We start from the raw sequence: 23,499 nt of genomic DNA on the forward strand, positions 1-23,499 counted from the left end.
CACTAGTAATAGCCGCCGTCAGAGCCTATTTGGCCAGCTCGATACCCGTCACCCTTCTGACGGAAGCAGGAATGGATCCAATCCCATCCATGAGGAGTGTTTCGAATTGACTCCAATATGTGGATTGGAGTACCCGATACATTTCTTCTGCTAGGCCCCCGGAGACCATGATATCAAACCTAATCTGCCTATGATCGGACATGGATGTCTCATTTGAGACATGCCATCCGTTAACCCTACTGCTGATAAACTCAGTGCAAAGGGTGATGTCAAGGACCTCTTCCCTAATTGCATTTATGAATGTCGGCCTATTGCCCTCATTCATAACCATTAATTTATTGCTATATATAAATTCAAGTAGGCACTCATCTTTTTTGTTTATATTACTGCTTCCCCAGACGGTGTGGTGGGCATTGGCATCACTTCCTATTATTAGTTGGAAGTTCTTCCTTCCACAAAAGTCCACTAGATCTTTCAGTTGTTCGTCTGGGTGGGCACAGTCTCGCAGAGGTAGGATGAGCACACAATCAACTCTGTCCAACACCCCTAGGCCTGCCCCCAATTGTATTATCATACAATAGCTCACCTGTTAGGCCCTTAACCTGATCCTTCACTATGTAAGGCTCTTGGTTAAGGGTGGTATGGAGGTGATCCTTCATAAATCTATGAGCTAGAACATCAGTACACGCCCTAGCATGCTGCAGATTTATTTGGATGCATCTCACACCCATATCATTTCCTCCGGCTCTTGTCTATGGGCTTTGGCCCTTTAGACAAAGGCTTTACATGAGCCTTGCTTCCCATTGCCTTTTTACGCATCTTGGTGGGCGAATGCCCTTCCACAGCCTCTTTTGCTGTCCTAGGTGCCACACTCCAACAGCAAATACCGAAGCAGTACCGGGCTTCCCAATGGGCTTGGGCGGGACGCTTGTATCCGGCACGCTGGTCGATGGTTTTTCCGTTTCCGCCATTTTCGGAGCGACTTCAGATTTTCCAATGAGTTTTGGCTCTTTTGGTTCGCCTGAAGTACTCGTCGTTGTGGCGGTGGGCGTTGGTTTTTATTTTGTCCTTCCTCAGCACCTTGAGAGGATTTTCTTCCTTTAACCCGAACGGTAACACGGAAGAATTTCAGGAAAAGTCGGAACTCCGCTTTCCGTAGATCCTCCAATCCGGAATCATCTACGGAAATGGTGATGGAGCAGCCCCCGTCCTTTTCCTTATCCACCCTCAGCACAGAGTGATGCAGACATTCTGTTTCAGTACCAGGACGTCGCAACCGTCCTAAGGCTTTATCTTCTTGCAGACACTGGTTATCCACTCCCTGGTGTTTTGATTGTTGCATGTTACGGATATCCATCCGTCCCTTTGCAACGCTGCAGTGAATTGTGGATGAGAGTCCACAACTTTATCCATTTCATCCATGATGGCTACTTTGATTTTCCCCATCTGAACTTCGGATAGCTTTTCCTCTGGATGCAGTGTATGAGTGATGGCCACCTTGACCTGTGCTACTGCATCTCGATAAGAAGTCATTTTCGGGTTTTGTTGAGGAATGTTCCCAGGGACCTTTTCCTCAACATTGCCCTTCATCGACCTCTTTTTTGAGGGCCCTGCATCAGGGGTCTTGCTTTCTGACCTTTCTCTGGGGATGGTCGGCCACAACACCCGATCCGCAGGCCTTCAGCTTTTCTAGCCTTTCTTTCTCATATCTGCGAGCTTCCTTTGGGGACATGCCATCCCTGATATAAGCCGCGATACGCCTATTGGATGCACCAGAGAAATATTGTTTTTTTCCCCTGATGTCCAACCTTTTCAGGTCCTCCTCAGTTTGTTGGATAATAGGTCCAAGAGGATCCTGATTATCCGTCTCCATCGGAGGCGCCGCCTTTTCCTCTACTGGGATGAGAAGGAGTTCCTCCTCTGCGTTAGTCGAGAGAAGCTTTGGTTCCGCAGACCCTTGAGCACTAACTGTGTTTGTATTAATGTTGTCCTTAGTATTGTTGTTGTTGTTGTAATTGTCACTGTTGTTATTGTCGTTGTTGTTGGTGTTGTTTTTGTTGTTGCAGTTGTTGTATTTGTCACGTTTCAATCACTATTTATCCTCCGCCATTACCGGGGCCCACCACTAGGAGGTGACAATGCGGTTTTGAGCCCCACACGTATGTATATATTATATATATGCGTATATTGTAAAAATGTGATATTTTATATAAGTATGTATGCATCTACATAGAAATAAACTTCTTCTTGTAGAAAAGATAAAAAATATTACAATTAACAATATGCTGTTATATATGTATACATATTTTAAGTCCAAAACAAAGAAGTTCATTGTAATCGCGTTTGAATTCCATAATTTTTTCCCTTTCTTACTGGTTTCACTTTTACTCTATTTTTTAACATTGAATTTAAAACACAATTTTTTATTATACGAGTATTCTTTTAACAATAAAATATGTTTTTCTTATTCCCGAATACAAAACTTCCTGCGTTTGCAGAAGTAAAAATTAAAAAAATAAATGAGTTTCTCATATAAATTTTATCCAATTTCTCTTTTAGTGCTTAAAATATTGCATGGGAAAAGGAAATTTGAAGTAAAATTTATACTTGTTCCCGTATATTGTTTTGGAAAATAACGAGCTTTTGATCGGAAAAAAGCATAAAATTAGAAATAATTAAGAAAAACACAATATATTAAGTTAGAAGAGTGCTTGTGTTGTAGATTTTTTTTGTGTTGTACACTTCTGATAAATCCGAGCAACTTTTCCGTGGGGATGTCCCACAATGACATGCCCACATGATTCCGCGGCATCTTATAGCGCTTCCAGTCATAAGCACCTTCGCTTGCCAAAGCCCGGTACGCGAGCTCCATAGCTTCAGTCTTTTTTCCTCTACTTTTTCGCAACGTAACCCAATTGTCTTAACCTAACCGCTTGAGCTTGCCGAGACAGTTCCACACTATTCGGGAGAAAACCTGGCAAGAGTTCAGAGCCCTCATGGCAGCCTGACTGTCGGACATTATCGGTATATCGTTCTCGCAGTAATCTCAATTTAGGTTAAAGTTGGCGCACCTTTATATAGCCTGAAAGAAATTTGGATACATCTCATGGGTTGAGGTATTTGGTCCTTGGTCTGAATACTCCAGCACCCAGCCCAGATGACATCTTCAACCCGTCGGTATAGCACCTGATGGTGTGGTTCTACTCAACCGTAGGATGGTTGTCCTTACCGCACTTTCAACGACCACATCTAGCGGCGACAAGGCGAGAATGACCTCCATTGCTGCCGTTGGGCAGGTTCTCATAGTACCCGTAATGCACACGCATACCAACCTTTACAGTTTCTCCACGTTCCCCTTTGTACTTTCGAGCCTGGTTCTTTTTTCCCACGCCACCGTCCCTTATGTTAGAAGCGGGCCACTTGATTACCTCTTCGTATTTGTTCCACCGAAGCCTCTTGTCAAACGATAAACCCAAATTTTTAACGTTCTCCTTCAGTTGAATGGTTTCTTCATGCAATGTTATTTCACGCAGACGTGCCAGACTTCCAGAGTTCAATCTGAGCACGATCCCTGCGTTATTTGGAGCCCCCTCTGTATGATATCACACAGAACCTCCTCAAACTTCCCCATGGAAATAATGACAACTTCATCCGCATAAGCCTGTCACTCAAAGTCCGTCCACAACCAAACACCATATCAAGGGCGACAGTACTCTTCCCTGAGTGCAACTGTTAGATTTGTTCAAACTTTAAGCAAAATTAATTTGAAATCGTAAATGACATAATTTAAGGAATAATATCGAATTTATACATAAGTTTACTGAGATTTCTTCCTTTACTGATCATATCATATATGTATACACAATAACGAAGGCATTATGATGGTACTGAATTTAACATGTCGAATTTGCAATAAATGCTTTCCAGGGATATACATTTTTTATACCCGTACGAACGTATGTTCGAAGGGCATACTAAATTTGCCTTACCGTTTGTAACGCTAAGAAATAGCGGTCTTAGATATAGATTCAATTGTATGTTTTTGATCAGCGTCAAATTCTGAGTTGATTTAGCTTTGTCCGTCCACCCGTCCCAGCGATAACTCAAAAACTAATTGAGCAAACTTCACCAAATTTTCACAAATTATTTATTGTAGTAAGTGCCAGAACCCTATTTAAATTGGACATGATCGGGAAACCGGTTCGGGTAGCTGCCATACAGCTTCAAAATTTATTTGGCTATATCTCAGAAACTATAAAAGCTGTGGTATTGAAATTTCACACAAACGAATATATTCGTAGGGCCACTGTGTCTCATAAAATTTGTTGAAATCACTTGGCTCCTTCTGGTACCTGCCATACAACTTCAAAAGTTATTTGTCTATATCTCAAAAACTATAAAAGCTATGGTATTGAAATTTCACAAGAACCAATATATTAGTTGGGCCGATGTGTCTGATAGAAGTCGTTCAATTACTTGTCTCCTTCTGGTACTTACCATACAACTTCAAAAGCTATTTGGCTATATCTCAGAAACTATAAAAGCTGTGGTACTAAAATTTCACACAAGCAAATATATTAGTAGGGCCGATGTGCTTGATAAAATTCGTTAAAATTTCTTGGCTCTTTTTGGTAGCTGCCATACAACTTCAATAGTAGTTTGGCACACGCAGTATTTTGAAAAACACATAGTACTGAAATTTTGCATAAATTGATATGCTAATACGGCAGCTGTCCCATAGTCAGATACGGCATCTTTATTCGCGCACATAGGATAACAAATTCGTACGGGTATCACAAAGTTGACAAGTTCAACTCTATTTTTTCTCATTTTCTATTAAGATTCCTACTATTACGTATCTATTTTACAATATTCAATAAAATTTTTACCTTTACTTACAATACATTTACCATTTGGCATTGATAAATAAAAGTAAATGGCCGATCTGTAATTAAAATGAAGAAAATCACTTTTTTTATTCTTAGCGATTCTTAAATTTTGTTCTTCATTTTCCTGTTTTCATTGAAGACTGTCATATTTTTGTCTAATTTACTAATTAGTCATATACGTTATTTGCCTAATTTAATTTTAAAAGGATATGTTCAAAAGAGTATCAATTTAAAAGCAAAATTTATTATTTTTCTAAAGTTAAATGTGAAAAATATCAAATAAAATTAATTTTGCATAATATTTTTTATTTTTCTTTTATATTCCCCTTTGCATTTAAATATTGTCTATTAATATTTACAAACTACTTTTGTATATAAATACATGTATGTGAGCATGTAGCGGATATGATGTAATATTGTAATTTTGTATTTACTTTGTCTTTTGATCAATATGATGTTATATGTATGTATATATTATATGTACTCGTATTTACATTAGGGAATAATTTATATTAAAAATATGATGATTCGTAATAACAACATATGTATGCCGGTCAACACATATTGTGTCAACCTTGTTGTGTAATATAAATTTTACTTAATATTTGAAAATTATTTATTGTATAACCAAATATTTCCTAAAACTTCGAAATAAAATTCTAAAAATCAATAAATTATTTATTTTATTTCATTTACAAGCCACATATACACACACACACAATAATGTTTTATGCGCATTCCTTTTTATATTTTAGTTAAATATAAACATTAAATTTATTCTCAAATTAAAATGTCCTTCAATATGTGCCTTTAATATTACATTTATACCAAAAGTTTCGTGACATCAGCGTCATGTTATTAACGTCATATTGTAGCCATACCTTTAGTACCTATGCTGGTATAATATACTAACACATAAATCAATTTATTGGAAAATTTGTTCGGTTTTTTTTTTATTTTTTGTTTCAGTTTTTATATTCAATTGGTTCTCTTTCTAATTTTTATCACAATATTTTCTTATTCCTTTCCTCTTCTGTTCACCTTTTAAAATATTACACGAATATGCATGATAAAATGTAATTCAAAATAAAAAATGTTTAATATTTCCATGTTGTGTTTACCTCCGCTACTATACCCAATAACTTGAATGTATTTGATTATACACGTAGCCACTATACTACTTATATCTTCAAACACCTGAACATTTCTCCCTTGAGTAATTTTAAATGAAATTTATTTTATTTCATTTGTTTCAACTTGATTGCTATTTGTAACGTTTTCCTTATAAGCATATAATCGTATTGTAGGTGTAAGGGTTTTTATTCCTCAATATAATATGCTCATACATGCTTACATATATACATGCAGTCTACTGATACATACATATACCATATTGCAATAATATCACAATAAAACTCTTTTTTGAAAGAACATATTTTTTTCTTACCAAAATTCAATGAAAGATTTTGGGACATCTTAAAAAAAACGAAAAGAAATAGAGTTGACCTTGTCAACTCTGTGATACCCGTACGAATTTGTTATCCTATGTGCGCGAATAAAGATGCGGAACTGACTATGGGACAGACTATGACTTTAAGTTGGAATATTAGCATATAAATTTATGCAAAATTTCAGTACTATGTGTTTTTCAAAATACTGTGTACGTCAAACTACTATTGTAGAATTTTATCAAGCACATCGGCCCAACTAATATATTTGCTTGTGTGAAATTTCAATACCACGGCTTTTATAGTTTCTGAGATATAGCCAAATAACTTTTGAAGTTGTACGACAGCTACCAGAAGGAGCCAAGCAATTTCAACGACTTTTATCAAACACATTGGCCCTACTAATATATTTGCTTGTGGGAAATTTCAATGCCATAGCTTTTATAGTTTCTGAGATATAGCTAAATAGCTTTTGAAGTTGTATGGCAGGTACCAGAAGGAACCAAGTAATTTCAACGACTCATATTAGACACATCGGCCCAACTAATATATTCGTTCTTGTGAAATTTCAATACCATAGCTTTTATAGTTTCTGAGATATAGACAAATAACTTTTGAAGTTGTATGGCAGGTACCAGAAGGAGCCAAGTGATTTCAACAAACTTTATGAAACACATTGGCCCTACTAATATATTCGTTTGTGTGAAATTTCAATACCACAGTTTTTATATGTAGTTTCTGAGATATAGCCAAATAAATCTGAGTTGTATGGCAGCTACCTGAACCGGTACCCCGATCATGTCCAATTTAAATAGGGTTCTGGCACTTATTACAATAAATTATTTGTGAAAATTTGGTCAACTTAGCTCAATTAGTTTTTGAGTTATCGTTGGGACGGACGGACGGACAAAGCTAAATCAACTCAGAGTTTGACGCTGATCAAAAACATACACTTGAGTCTATATCTAAAACCGTTATTTCTTAGAGTTACAAACGGTAAGGCGAATTTAGTATACCCTTCGAACATACGTTCGTACGGGTATAATTATGAAATTGAAAATTATTATGAATTTGTGTACATACATACAAATAAACTAAAAATCTAGCTTTTTATTTTTTGTATTTTCAAATTTTTTGTTTTTGTCAATGATGCCTTTTGATAATTCTATAGCTTCTCACAAAAAATTCTTCTTATATATTGATATTTTATAATTAAATGTTCGTTTGAAGTGGGTTTTACTGTAATGAATTTTTTAAGTTGTAAAGTAAATATGTGAGATCATCACACCATGTCGATACTAAGGAAAACAAAGAAAAAAAAATTAACCGGTGAAAAAAATTGTGTACAATTTTTATAATTTAGGCAGGTGTTTTTAAGATAAGAAAAGGAAACCAAATAATGTTAATGGATAACAAAAAAACACCCGTTATTTTTGCGCACACATTACACCTTTACACTACTTAGTACACGTATGATTACGTATGATTTTTTTTTGCATTATTCACTCTCTCTATTGATGTTCATATGTCAATATTCTTAATATGTATGTGTACAATTGTACATAATTGTACTGTATGTAATATATGCATTTATACACAAGCTTAAACAAAAGTGCAAAAAAGTACAAAGGTTAAATTTCCAAAGTAACCATTAGTTCTTAAGCTAATTTCGATTATAAGAGTTTATGATCTTAAATTGAAACTTAAAAATTTATTATATATTAAAATGTATTAAAAGCAATAAATCGTCTAAGTTATGGTTTAAATAATAATCAATAGGTTTTCAAAAAAAAATTTGTATATCACAAAAATTTGCTAAGTTAAAAACGAATTTAAAAAATTTGCTATGGAGTTTTTTTTATATTTTATTCGAATATTGAATATTTCTAAATAGTAAATAAATAATGAATTTATAATAAAAAGTATTAATAAATCAAAGGTTTTCATTATTTGTTTTCACGTGTATGAACCGAACTCTCTTGATTCAGTGTATTTATACCAGTACGAACGTATGTTCAAAGAGTATACTAAATTTGCCTTACCATTTGTAACGCTAAGAAATAATGGTGTGAGATATAGACTCAAGTGTATGTTTTTGATAAGCGTCGAATTCTGAATCGATTAAGCTTTGTCTGTCTGTTCGTCCGTTCGTACCAACGATAACTCAAAAACTCATTGAGCTAAATTCACCAAAGTTTATTGAGCTACAACTTCAAAAGTTATTTGGCTATATCTCCAAATAATATAAAAGCTGGGATACTGAAATTTCACACAGCAAATATATTAGCAAGGCCAATGTGTTTGATAAAAATCGTTGAAATTGCTTGGCTCCTTCTGGTAGCTGCCATACAACTTCAATAGTAATTTGGTCATAAAGTAGAAAATATTGAAATTTTGCATAAATTAATATGGTAATATGGCAATATAATAAGAAATTTGTACGGGTATCACAGAATTGACACAGTCAACTCTATTTTTTCTCGTTTTTTTTTTTAATTTTCCTTTTGAAAGTTGCTTACTTAAAATACAACTGAAAGAAAGCACACCTATTTTTCGTTTATGTAAAAACAATATAGATTTTCTCGCGTGTAAAACTCTAACATGACTCATAATACATTATGATTATCGCTATAGTATGTCAGTAAAACGTTTATATATTTATATAATTGTAGTTTGCACAATATGTGTATACATATACAACATTAACTCTAATAATCTGAGTGTTTTTTTTTAACTTTTTTGTATTAAAGATTATTTAGAGGATTTCTATGTACATATATATCGCTCAAAAAGAAAAAATGGAAGTACAAGATTATATTTCGTTTTTTTATATTTGCTGCAATAAAATGGGTTGGTTTTGAAAGTACACACATATGGATATATATACAGAAAATATTATTTTACATAACTGACATTATTTTGCTAAAAACAAGAATTAATGTTTTTACTTATGCAGTTATGAAGTAGTGTACCGATAAAATAAATTGAACGTTCGCTTGCCTTCTGTAAAAGATTCTTTAGAAAAAATCTGGTGTGGTCAGCAAGCATAACCGCAAGCATTATCTAGTTTAGCACTGTTACCCGTGCCTACATCGACCGACAAACCGACTTTTTTCTAAAAATAATTTCATTACATTTCCTTTTTAGACCTTTTGGAAGAAGTGTGTTTCCGCCGAAAATGTGGCATACGTAATCTACTCAAACGAAAAACAGTTAAAATATAAAAATTAATTTTATAATTAATTCACGTAGTGCAGAAGCCCTGTTTTTCAATCGTAACTATAACACATTTGTTTTTAAACAAAATACCAGTGTATTTTTATTGTAACACATTTAGTGTTTGTGTTATTAACAAAACGCACTATAAAAACCTCAACCTCTATAGCAACAATTAGATAGAAAATCTAATTTATGACTTACAGTGTTGCGTTACGAGATTTCGGTACAAATATAATGATATTTCATTTTGATTGTGGAAGAAAAATATCTAAATAATGTGATTCGGGTAAAAATATGAAAAATTTCTTCATTAATATAAACATTTTAAAAGTAATAATAATATTCTTTTAAGAACCAATTTCGAATCCCTCCTTGCTTTCCTCTTTTCCGCTATTTTGCTGTTGTTTTTGTCGAATTTTATGTGTGTAAAAAATATTTAAAAAAGTGTTACATAATATTTGTACAAAAGTTTGATGCTTTCCATACGGTAAATGTAATAATAAATATTTACATAGTCGTTGTGAATCAGATTTTTATTTTATTCAAAGAGTCGGTTCTGGGTGCACTGCTTTTCTCATATCTCAAAAGACTCTTATTTCTAGTGATTTTTTACTCACAACTGGATATTATACATACTTAATATTCTATCATTGAAATAATATAACACTTATTTTCGTGAAAATTATTATTTATATCAATTACTGCACATGCAAGCTCCAATACTAATTGCCTAAAATATTAGATTGCGTTTTTCAATTTTGGTTCAGTAGAACTTTTTATAAGAGATTGATCAAAGCTTGATTTGTGATGTGTATAAGATTATTAATTACAAACGAATTATTAGGATTGAAAAATATTTATTTAAATGATTCGGTTTTTTAAAATCTATATTAATTTTAAAATATTCAATGCAATATTAAATTTCATTTTGTATGGATTTAGTTTGATTTGATTAAAGTATTACGAATTAAAGTATAGATTAAAGTGATGTATCAAAGCTTGTAGATTTTGTTTGATGTTAATAATAGAACGAATAGAAATTCTTAGCCAGCAAAATATATAAATATAACATAAATATATATAATAGCTCTCTTATACCTAAAATAGACAATGGAAATAATAATTTTAATAAAATTATTTCTATTCTATATCTCTAATATACAAGACTCGCAACACAACTCCAATGTAATTTATTTAAAATATAATATTAACATCAAGACTAAACCGCAGAGACATGCTTAATTTGTTCCATTTTTTGATTAAAATTTCTAAATTTTTTTAAAAAAATTTCTGCAATCCGTTTTCCCAAAATTAATTTTCGAAAAAGTTTTTTGGTTTTTCTCGAATTTTTATTTTTGTTCTTCAAACAATATTAAAATAAAAGTTTAAAAATTTATTAAAATTCAATAGATTTTATTTTTGTCCTTTTTGCTCGAAATCGAATTTACCTATATAGTGATGACATATAAACATAATGTGAGTGTATGCATATTTGTGTAAATGCTTTGAAACCAAACAAAATAAAAATGAAGCAAAATAATGGTAAAAAAATTTGACTCCTATTTTCTATATTCATGTACTTGCTCATTTTTTATACAAACTATCTCTATATACGTATACGAATACACACATGTCCATATGGTTATATGAGTATAGATATGTGAATATCAATTTAAACAAGATATTTAATGTCACTCAACGGAGTCATGAAAAACTTTCCCAAACTGTACATTATGTCCTTATTTCCAAAAAAAAAATTAAAATTGAAAATCTAAAACAAAAAATAAATGAAAAAAAAAAATAAAAAACAAAATGGTCTCTTAAAATGAACGGTATAACTGCAAAGGAAAATAATATTTTTGTTATTGGAATTTTGTATTAGAAAATGAATAGTGTTGCTTAATGTCAAGAATAATAAAAAGATACATATACATATATATATAAATATGTACATCGTACTTACATAGAGTAATGCAGCATATTAAGAACAGTCCAAACTAAAATCTGTTTAAATGCCGGACTACAAAACTTAATGTTAAAGACTCTACAATGTTGTAGCTGGTGATAACAAATTCAATCGTATGAATTACATCGGCATCTTCAAATTTAAATTTATCACACCTTTGAAAAGTGCAGCTGCAAAATATTTGTCTTTCCACATATAACGGCTTTTATCGTTTTTTGTGTAAATATGCTTTATAAAAGCTTTATAAAGTGTTTTCTATAAGTACAATTGATCCTAAAACATTTTTTAAGAAATGTTTCGACTGTTGTCGTGGATGAATTAACAATGAAAATGCAAAATGAAAAAAATATTATAAAAATTGTAAAATAAATAACTGTCCCAAAATAATATCAATGAATAAAAATTCTTAAATCGAATATTTGTGCTGAAGGATATTACAAATTTATGCATGAAAGTGTACACTATCTTCTAAGAAAAGGATAATGCTTTTATATTTTTTTGCTCAATAAAAATCAGCAGGATGTATACTACTTATATGATTATACATATATATATATATATATATATATATATATATATATATATATTTTATTGTTGAAGCATGTTCAAGATACAATATTTTATAGAAAATTTATAGTTATTTTAGCAAGAGTAGAATAAAACATGAAAAAAATTTAGTATATTATAAACCATGCACCTTGAGCCTATTTAATATGCATAAGAAGATAACAAAATTTAGAACTATACCATATTAAGTATGTGAAAGAACAAAATGATCTTAATCCAAACATGGTTGTGTTTGTTTGTTTTTTTTTCCTCATAAAGTGTATTCCTATAGCATTCTTGTTTGAATATTCTCAAGCAATATAGAATTTTCTTAAAGGACATAAATTTAAAGTTGAATAAATAATGTGCTACTAAAGTAAATTTCTTGTTTTGTCTTATAAAAAAAATATCCTTATATGTTTCTTTGCATGTTTTTCCTTTTTTAAGTGTTCTTATATTTTTCAATGCACGTATATAGTATATAGATTGTTGGTAGTGTGGTAAAAGTACATGGATAGTTCAAAACCGAAACAGATATAAAAACTTCTTCTTTAAAAATTTACAAGGTACAAAATATAATGGGATACGATATTTTTTTTATAATAAATGCACCAGCATATGTTAACTGGTCTTGTGTTTTTTTTTTAACTCTTCTTCATATAAAACAAGTACCATCATGACATATAAAGATAAATACATACTATAGTGTATATACATAATAATGTTGATATGTTCTAATCGACAGCACTGCATATATACAACAAGGGTGGTATTGCATCAACTTTCACATGTTGGGTTTCCAACAGAAACACATTTTTCCGTGTTGATTTCAATGCAATTCGATTGGTATACCCTAACTATGTAGGCACCTATTTGAGAACGTCTTCTATACATTCTTTCGCACTTATTCCACGAAATAGCTATCAAGCTTCTTTGTTTCATTTTCAGCCGTTTGGAAGCATTAAAAGAATGAAACAACAATTTTAAAAAGATCGCTTACATCGAGCGAATTTTAGACTTTTATATGTTTCTTGAATAATAACTTCCTGGTATAAAGTTTGGTCATTGTACATATTAACAACGTTTAAAGTTTTGAAAAACACAACAGAACCTATCGTATGGTGTATGCATAAATTTATTTTATAATAAGTTCTTATATATAAACAACATTAATGAAATATTCAGTGAGTTAAAAAAAACTTGTAGTACATTTTACAAAAATTGTAAAAAAAGTGTTTATATTGAAACAAAACTCAACATCTTTATAGGAAGTTTTTTGTATTGGTCTGGTTTAGCAGGAGTTTAAAGATATACGTACGAATGTAATTTAAGTACATGCATATAGCCAATGTACACAGGAGATTGTTAACACGACTAGGGAAAAAGTCTATGAATGACAGTGTTTCTTTTAGTTTCAAATGAAAATGAACTACTATACTTTATTAATATATTAATGAAAGTTTTAAACAATTATCGATTTTGAAAATGCCTTCAGAATAACTTACTGAAATTGAGATCACTACTCCAATTTGATTGCGCCCATAAAAGTCTTGTTTAAGATCATTTGAAGACTTTAACCTTTATCAAAAGATAGAAAATAAAACTAGCTATTTACTTTGTTGCAGTTTTATTAAACTCGCAAAGCGAATGGTAGCTTCAATATTAACAAACTTTTACGTAAAATTTTCATTCTAAATGACTATGTTAAGTTCGGAGCTTGAACTTTTATAGCAAATTGATATATTCTTCCTGTGAAGAGAAAAATGCAATTGCTGGTTTATATTATATTACTTTGACTATAGCTTAATTATTAAATAATTAATTTTAAATTAGCGACAAATTTTTTTTTTGGGAAAAATACCTGCATTCAAAATTATGCTTGCAAGCTTAAATAGCCTGGTGTGAAAATACAAGTCAGGATTGTTCGTTTACCAAAATCTTATTAATTAACGAACTTAAAACTTTTGCTTCTAATCGAAATCATCCATTATTTACGTAAAATTTAAACAGTTTAAATAAAACGAAATTTTTTTTTTAAATGAAACGAAAGGATATTTTTAAATCATTTAATTAATTATTTAAAAACAAATAAAAATTGTATTTAAAATATTTGTCATTGTTAAATAAATTAAACTAATGAAGCATAAAGGCGACTTTATTTTGTTAAACAAACATATTTTTAACTCACCTGAATGAAAATGTAATGATTTTCTGTACATACACTCTTATATAAATGTATACATGTGCGCATAAGTATATATATGTATTTTGCAAAACAGTCGAATTAATGTTAGTAATAATATCAGTTTGGGAGAGTCTAGATTAAATATACACTAAGCTTGAAAATTTGCACATTTATATAAATATGCAAATTAAAGTTTTTCTTATTACAAAATTAATTTTAAGCATCAATGTACATATATATTAGCAATATACATGCGTCGAATTAACAATTAGTTTGCAATAAGTATATTTGGACTTGTGGTTTCCAAATAAATACTGAGCTTAAAATACACAAACTTTCTCGCTATGTCCCAGGTACTTATTCAAAATAATGCTTGTACTGCTTATGCCGTGATTGCTGTGTCTAAACTAAAAATAACGCGAATTTATGTGTGATTAGGAACTCTTGCCTCCTCCTATTTAGTTAAAATTAAGTAATTATTCTAAAAATTCAGTTAATAGCAAGTTGAGTGCAAATAGCATAGTTGAGTGCATAATTATGTAATAGTATTGTTTTTGATATGTTTACAGTTGACGTCATTTATACATTTAAAACAAACATAATATTGAAAAATTAAATTGGATAAAATTTTACGATTGCGATAATTTCATGTTAATTAACTGCAATTCATTAGATACACAATTTGATTTGTGAATTTATTTTTTTTACAGTCGTTTTTACACGCATGCATAAATAATAAATGTACATAAATGTACGTGCATATTCATATATGTATGTATACAAGCATACTGTGAAGTGAGTATAGGCATAAGCGATAATTCAGTAAAGGAAGTTGATTAAAGGTAGATAAACAATAAATAATTGTATTACTAGCATTTCTGTCAGGTTTATTTACGCGTATGGTTATATTTAGCGTAATATAGTAATTTCATTTTCTGTAATACACAATATTAATTTGAATAATTGAATTATCTACTTACACATTTTGTGCAAACTATATACTTAATTTTATACATACCTACAAATTTCATTATCCAAAAATTTTAATACATACATATAAAATGTACATATAATTATGTGTATTCCTATACTTGCGACCCAGGTATTTTTTTTTAAAATGAATCAATTTATTTTGATTTATTTAGACTACTTTTCCAGAACATCCTCATTTTATGACATTTGACGATCATGTCAACCACATCACATCAATCACTTATATTTGCAAATGCCAGTCATATGATGTTTTGGTATTTTAACGTTGTCCCCGCTTTTTCTCTACAATTCGTTTTTTAAAAATGTTGTAACACATATGAATAAATGTAAAAAACAAATGAGATTCGAAAAATATGGATAAACGTTTTCCGAACTTATTGGCCGGGCTCTCATATACAAAAAATTTTTTGAAGCCTTAGTACTCAATTGAAATTTGAAGCAGACATTCAAAACAATTTGAACTTTGAAAATAAATTGCCACATGGGATATTACCTGTTTTATTGAACGCGAAATATATTCAATATTATATATTGCGTATATTATTGTATTTGATGATGTAAGGTATATGTAGTAATTATAATGCGAAATATAAACAAGGTGTGAAAATAATGTGGGAAAATATTTTATTGTTTTTTTTTGTTTCTGTAACAAACGATGTATCGAAAAAAATAAATAAATAATAAAATTATATTTTGTAATGAAATTATACAGAAAAATAAAATCATTATGTAAATTAATATAATTAATATTTTATTAATTAATGGATTATTTAATTTATCGTTTATTGCTTTTTATTAACCGCATTTTTAAAATTTAGTAGAAAAAATTTTATTTAATATTTAAAAAAACAAAGCTCAAGTAAAAATTTACATTTTATAAATTAATATTTAAATTTCGTTCTATATTTAAATTCGATATTGTTACAACATGGTCATTCCTTGACACTAATAAAATAAAAATCATGCGAAATATTTTAAAAGTAGAAAAAATGCAAAGATTTATGGCACTTACATAAATTTTACTTATCCTTTTTCGTTTTTATTGTAATTCTAGTGTTTTAAGATTAATTTGGTAATATATTAACATTTTGTAAAAAAATGAACGATTTATTTACTCACAAACAAATTCCTGAACTTTCTTTCAATTAGAATATACATACCTAATTGGGGTTTCTTTATAATAATAAGAGAAACTCAACTTAAACAGAAAAAATTTCTTAGTGCTAAAGTAATATCAAACGTTTTACTATGCAGGTAATATCAAACACAATTCCTGATAACTATTTTTAGGTTTTTATAGAAGTAAATAGAATTTTTTGAACTACTTTACATACTCCATAATTTTATAAAAATATTCAAATTTTAGGTCAATACTGAAGTTGTTTTTATTTCACTGTATTACTGTTTCCATACGACAAGCTAAGATTGAAAAGCAAATGCTTATAACGCTATATTATTCATACAAAATTCTCAAATGTCATGTTGCGATGCAAAGCCAATTGAAAGGGAAACGAACTCGAAAGCAAACTTTCAACAAATTCACTCGCCAAATGTCATTTTAAATTTTTCGGTTTATCCATTTTTTTTTTCATCAAGAATTAAATATTTTGTCGTATAAAAGAAAAAATATTCACCAAATTCCTTTTTCTGCCAAATTCCTTATTTGCCTTATGTTACATTTTTACGGTTTTGTAAGTTTTTTTGCTCTTTCCTCATTATAATCAACTGAAAGAGGAGAATAAAATATACAGGTGAACCAGTTGTTTTTTTATATTTATGTATGTATGTACATACACCTATCTTAAAGTATTTTTATAGCCATCCTTGTTTGTTTTCTAAGGAGTTCTTCGTCAAAAAGCATATGGTGTTAATTTTTATTTGTATTTATTAATGTGTGGATAGTAGTTATAATAATAACTCCATTGTTTTAATATAAAATAATAATAAAAATAAGGTTTATAAAAGTTATTGTTGGACATGGCTGGAATATTCGAATTATAATGTAATTTTATGTAACTTATATATTCGGTGACCATTCGTCCTTAATTTGAAAGGACAGTACTTGTTTTTGCAAAATGTCCTTTCGGATTTCTTCTAAAAAAAAAACACTAAATTGTTTTCATTTTTGAAAATTGTCGTTTTTTCGTTTTTTTTTTTGCAGTCTATTGAAAAGAACTTGATTTACAAAAATGAAGTTTTACATATTTTAAAGAGTTAATAATATTTGGGTTTTGGAAAAATCCGAATTAAAGGTGATTACTTCAGAATCACTTTTAATAACAAAGTATAGTTCTCAAAGGGACTGTGCAGAATTTTTAATATTTTTGTATAAAATATAGAAAATAGAACAATCTTTCTATATATATTTTCATCTATTTTTTCTTATTATTGCAAAAATAGTGTAAATAATTGTTTACATTATTTGGATAAGTTTGTAATTTTATTTTTATTGTACAGTCAAAAAGTTGTGCCTAACATTTTATTGTGATATCTAGAAGACTTTTAGTTTATTAATGGTAATACAAATGTTGTAGTAATACTAATATTAAATTATTCAATGTTATATCAATTTAGTTTGATAAAGTTTATAATTTTTATTACATTCCTGGATGTACTTTATTTTTTCTTCAAAAAATGTGGTCACCGTGTTCTTACAATTGTAAGAATCGAAGACTTTTACGACAATAATGTAATAAACTGTGTTTGTATATAGAAAAAGTTGATTTTTTCTTCTCCTTAAAAATTATTGACTTAATAAAAATGTAACCTGAAACTTTTAAAAATTAGTAAATAATAAACTCACAAAATATGGAAAAGCATAAATTAAATCGTACTTTATTCTACATGATTTATTTGTTATAACATGCTAAAGAGCAACATTCGTGGCTTTATGTATGTCTGTTTGTTAATTTTATATGTTACGTATTAGATCAAATACCTTTAAAAATTATCTTTACCATTATTATCCAAAAAATCTTCATTTCTGCAAGTCTAAAATAGTTTAGGTCTGATTGTTAAGCATAAAGAAAAAGATTAATTGCTAAAACAGTAAACAGTAGCACACAAGGTACAATTTGTGCATCCAAACATATGTATGCTATATGGTATATATTAAAAATATTCATGTATGTACACATGTACTTAAATTATTTATATATGAATTTTGTACGGTACGAACACGCGATAAGAACTGTGAACTCTCGCTGAAAAATCTAAGTTCGAGGTTTTTAAACAAAGCTTTCAAATTTAGCTTAATAAATGTACAGATACGGTTATAAGAATTTGAAGTACCACCTCAAGGTATTCGTATCATCATCATTTTATATATTTTACACTCTGAAAGAAGTCAAAAGAAAACATAAGAGCTGTGTCTAACTAATTGTACATACGTTTATATACATATATATATATATCTGCACTAACTACTCTTTTTGCTATACCAATTACCCGATTATATTACACGTAACCCTAGTAGAAAAAGAATTGAGTGAATGCGTATGTGTAGCTTACTATGAACGTGCCATTCATTATAAATAATTCAAACTACGTTAAGTATGTATGTATATACGAGGTTTAAATAAATTAATAAAAACATTTTTTTGCATTGAAATATTTAAAAAAAGTTAATTTGATTTTTCTATTTTCCATTTAAAATAATACCACGTGCTCAAGTTGTGAAGGGTTGTTTTTCAATAATCTCAAAAATGAAATTGTGTTGCTAAAAAAATTTTATTAAATTTACATATTTTGACTTTTACAACACGTTCATTTTTCGTATATATGTTCCGATATTTAATTATAATATTCACGCTAGCGTATAACTTATTCGGATGGTTTAATAAATCAGTAGCGCTCAATCCTTTCCAGAAGCGGCAACAACTTATTTTTGTTCAAAGATTCGGCACCTATTTTACATTTGTTTTTAAAATGAAGTATTATTAATATACAATCGATAACCAGAAAATAGAGATATCTAATATCCCAGTGATGGCCACGTGTTAATTTCGTGAATAGCGAATATTAAATATGTCAATATAGAATAGTTGGAAAATTCAAATAACCCTAGTCGTACCACTTCATATGAAGTTTTAAACAACCTCGGAAGATGTGAAAAATTTGATGTTTAATATATTTATATTTTGAAGTAGTTACGAACTAATCACAAATTAGTTTTAGCTTTTCATTACTTACAGTTCATTTTTGTGTGTACATATACTGTAAGTATCCACATATTTATTATTCTCTGTGAATTCATACACCAATGGAGAAGTACAATTAACTGTTATAATTATATAACACATTCAGTCTAAATATATAATGTTATTTTAAAAACAAACATGAAGAATCCAGGTATAATAAAAGTTAAGGATAAATTGTACTTAGTATTTTTTATAAAACAATTGAAATAACAATGCGTTACAGAAGTGTTTCAAATGAAGAAAATATAAGTGAATTAAAAATGTCATGAATTTTGCGAAATATTTCAACAATTTTTATTATTATTAACATTATTTCCAAACGAGTGGTTCTTGGTATGAAAGTAATGTTAGAAATTGATGGCTATGTATGTGTAAAACATTTTACTGTAAAATTTGATTCTGGGTTTGTAATATCAATAATCCTCAAATTTGGTAAACTAGGTGAAGAAAAATCTGCTTAAAAACTATGGAATTGTGAAGCTGGAAAAAACCTTTAAGATGAATTATATTGTATTTAAAAAAATCGTAAATTATATTGCTTTACTGATCTAGCCAGTCATTATGCAAAAGGTGTATTTTTTAAACAAAGCTTTTAAAAAATTCAATATTTCACCTTTCCCAGGATTTTAACATTTACTTACATTTTAACTCGAAATTAAAAATAACCTTTATTTAGTGCACAATAATGCACTAAGTACATTTTAATGCTATCCACTTTGTAACCTAAAGTAAGCTAAAAATGTCAACTAACAGACGCCTACAGTTAAACAGTATTTTATGTAACTATGGTGTCCCTTAACTTGTTTGAGGTTTTTATTGTGTGTCTGCCATACGTATGTGATCCACATCAATTTTGAAGTTAAATCCTTAAGAGTTACAAAATATCTGTATCTATTATATAAACATAATGCATGTTGACACAACATTATTAATCCAATACTCCAAAAAGTATAATATACTTATACTGTTTTGAATTCAATCACTTTATTATAATCCAAAATGATCTATTTTAGATGCACTCAAAAACTTATCTCTAATATTGCTCCAATTGATTTTATGAATGAAAACTAATAAAACGCAATTTCAAAATAACACAATATAAAATCTAACAAATACTTTACATTCGAACCTCAAATCCAATCGTATATGGTAAACTATCATTTGTGCAGAGCAAAGATTTTAAAATGAAATATACATTATACAGATTTACAAGTTTAGATACATATTATGTATTTGTGTATTGTGGATACAAAATGTTTCTATCAAAAAAGTTCAGAACGTGTGTACAAAAAAGTAAGTGTATTTTACACTCTTCGGCTTTCAAGAGAATCTTTACGCCATAGATAAATTTTCATTTTCTTTATTTTTTCATTTCTTCAATTGCTTCAAGTGAATTAATGGTTGAATGGCTGGTTGACTACAAGAGATGGTATAAAGGTAGGAAACCAAATAATGCAAAATAACAGTAAAAACAATAATCTGCAAATAAAAAAAATATATTTTGAGCTGTAAAATCTTTGGAATTGTAAATCTAATGGTTGGCTTAGTATTTGCTGGTATGTAGCAATAGTAGAATACAAACAGAAAACACACACAATGCATGCACTTATATATGGGTACAACAGTAATAATGGAAAATTATTGACGTATACTTAGTTGTACATGTGTATAGTAGAGACCTTTGAATACAGGTAAACATTTTATCCATGAGCATATCCTATGCAACGCACTTCAGAAAGGTATGGAAATAATTTGCCGCTTAAGTTGTAATTTAAGATTTTCTTTAAGAGGTTGTTTTATTAATTTTTGCTTTTTAGGTATAGGAAGTATAAAGAAGAAAAAGTTCATCAGAGGAAAATAATGAACGACGCCAGGAAAAAATATTCTCACTAAGAAAAAAAAATATGTCTTCTTTTTCCTTTATACATAACGTACTTCAGTTTGCACTCTACTTATATTGTTACTAAAATTTTGTCTTATTTTAATGGTTAATATATAATGTATGTACATATGTATATGCCTATGATAATTTGGTTGTGTGATTGAAGGAAAAGCAAATTAGAGAAAGCCATAGTAAAAACAAACCATATGCAAAGGTGAAATAAAATACTTTTAAACACGTGATAATATAAAGTTTACTAAACTCTTCCTTTGATAAACCCCAGTACACAATTTGTGATTTTTAAGGTAACCACATATGTGTAAGATATGCAGATGTTTGTCAAAAAAACACATAAAACAGCACAATAAAAATGAGTAGTCAATATAGGACAAATTTTTTAAATTCGAATTTGACATTGACGATACCATGTTTCAATAATACTAAAAACATGTTGAATTCAGCTCTACATGATAAGAAAATTTTAACTTACCCTTTAGTTTAGCAAAACGCAAAATCCGCCTTGCCCAGCTTTCGCAAATGGACCATCGAGAGGTACAGTGTCTCGTGAGTAGACCCCCTAGTAGCCACAAATCTGGAAGACCAAGAAAGAAATTTTTTGGAGTGAGGTAGGCCCGGGCAATTATTCCAACGATTGACCCTAACCCGTTCCTCCCAATCATTCAGGCCGTGCAGGACAATAAAAAATATTTGTTTTCTATATACGCAACTTAAACTTTTTGGAAAAAAAATTTGTGTTGGAAAAAATTTTGATACAATATTGTAGAGCATAAACTTGTAATTACGATCACGATATCATTTTCATATTTAAATAAAACAAAAATAATGTGAAAAATTACAGAAAAATTCGTTTACAATTACTTAATTATTAACATAATAATCGCCGGTACAGTTATGGTGTAGTGATTAACTTATCACATAAACATGATCCGTTAATTAGACAAAATATTTAAAATTTATAACTTACAACAGCTCAAAAAAGGGTGAATAAACTCGTTTATGCAGACACGTTCACAATTTTTGTTGTTAATTTACACATTAATTATTACAAAATGGTTAATACTTAGTATATTTTTGGTTCTCGTATACATTTTTGTAAAGAAATCAAGAAATAAAAAAAAAATGTTTTTTTTTTTTTGATTCATACGAGTCACCATAGTTTTCTTAAATGAAATAAAACAATTTAATTACGCGTTAGGCTGATTGAAGTTGGAATGATTTTTCAAAAGTTGAAAATATTAAAATGAGTACGGAAATTTTTTTAATGTTTCCAAATTAGAGGTTTTCTCATATTTAAAATGTGAATCAGTTGTAGGCCTTTTTAAACGTATAGATTTTTTTTTATTTACAGGTTATAAGCTTTTAAAATAATATATTCTGATTACTGTAATTCTTATATTTTCAAAAATTAGTTTTTAAAACATTAAAACCTGGAATAATATACTTATAACCTAGCATTTTAAAATGATTTTGTGTCTACAATAAAATTTAATCTCTAACATTTGAGGAATATTTTTAAAATAACTGAATTATGATGAATTTCTTTTCCATTACATTCTTATGTAATTACATTTAAATTTAAGAAAAACAAGAGTGTAGACTACTAAGAGTGTAGACCAAGAATCTGGCCTAAAAATGCGTGGTGATAAATTGTTAAAAGTAAAGGCGCTTCCTGAACAATAAAAAAAAATACGACAATGAATAAAATTAAATGATCAATTGAAAAAAAAATTAATTTTGAGCATCCTACAGAATTTGACTCATACCAAGATCACGGTAAGTTGAAACATTTATTTTTTCTTTGTCGCAAAAATTGCAGTGTATTTCAAGGAAAATTTACTTAATAATTTTTTATAAAAATTATTATTGTAGGTTTTTTTATTATTTTAATTAGAGGTGTATAAAATAAAATACGTTTTTCATACAAGAATATAATACACTCGTACAATGGAAACTTTATACTTTAAAGAAATAAGCTTAAAGTGTAAATTAATATTCAAAAAGAAAGAAATCTAATAAATAAGACACTCATATGCTTTTGTTTTTTTTTTATAATAAATGTAATAGTACTTGTACTCGTATACTTAAATATTTTCGACTTGTTAATTACAATACATGTATAGCAATTGCAATCATCTATTATTAGTACGTAAC

General features: G+C 29.2%; 1 protein-coding gene across 1 annotated transcript in view; it reads left to right on the forward strand.

Moving 5' to 3' along the window:
- LOC129616164 (protein couch potato-like) overlaps positions 1-23,499 on the forward strand; it is a 100,994-nt gene that overhangs the window by 43,007 nt on the left and 34,488 nt on the right. The gene's annotated exons all lie outside the window — the stretch shown is intronic.

This window comes from Condylostylus longicornis, unplaced genomic scaffold (genome assembly GCF_029603195.1).
Source record: "Condylostylus longicornis isolate FDR11 unplaced genomic scaffold, ASM2960319v2 ptg000163l, whole genome shotgun sequence".
NCBI classification, from domain to species: domain Eukaryota; kingdom Metazoa; phylum Arthropoda; class Insecta; order Diptera; family Dolichopodidae; genus Condylostylus; species Condylostylus longicornis.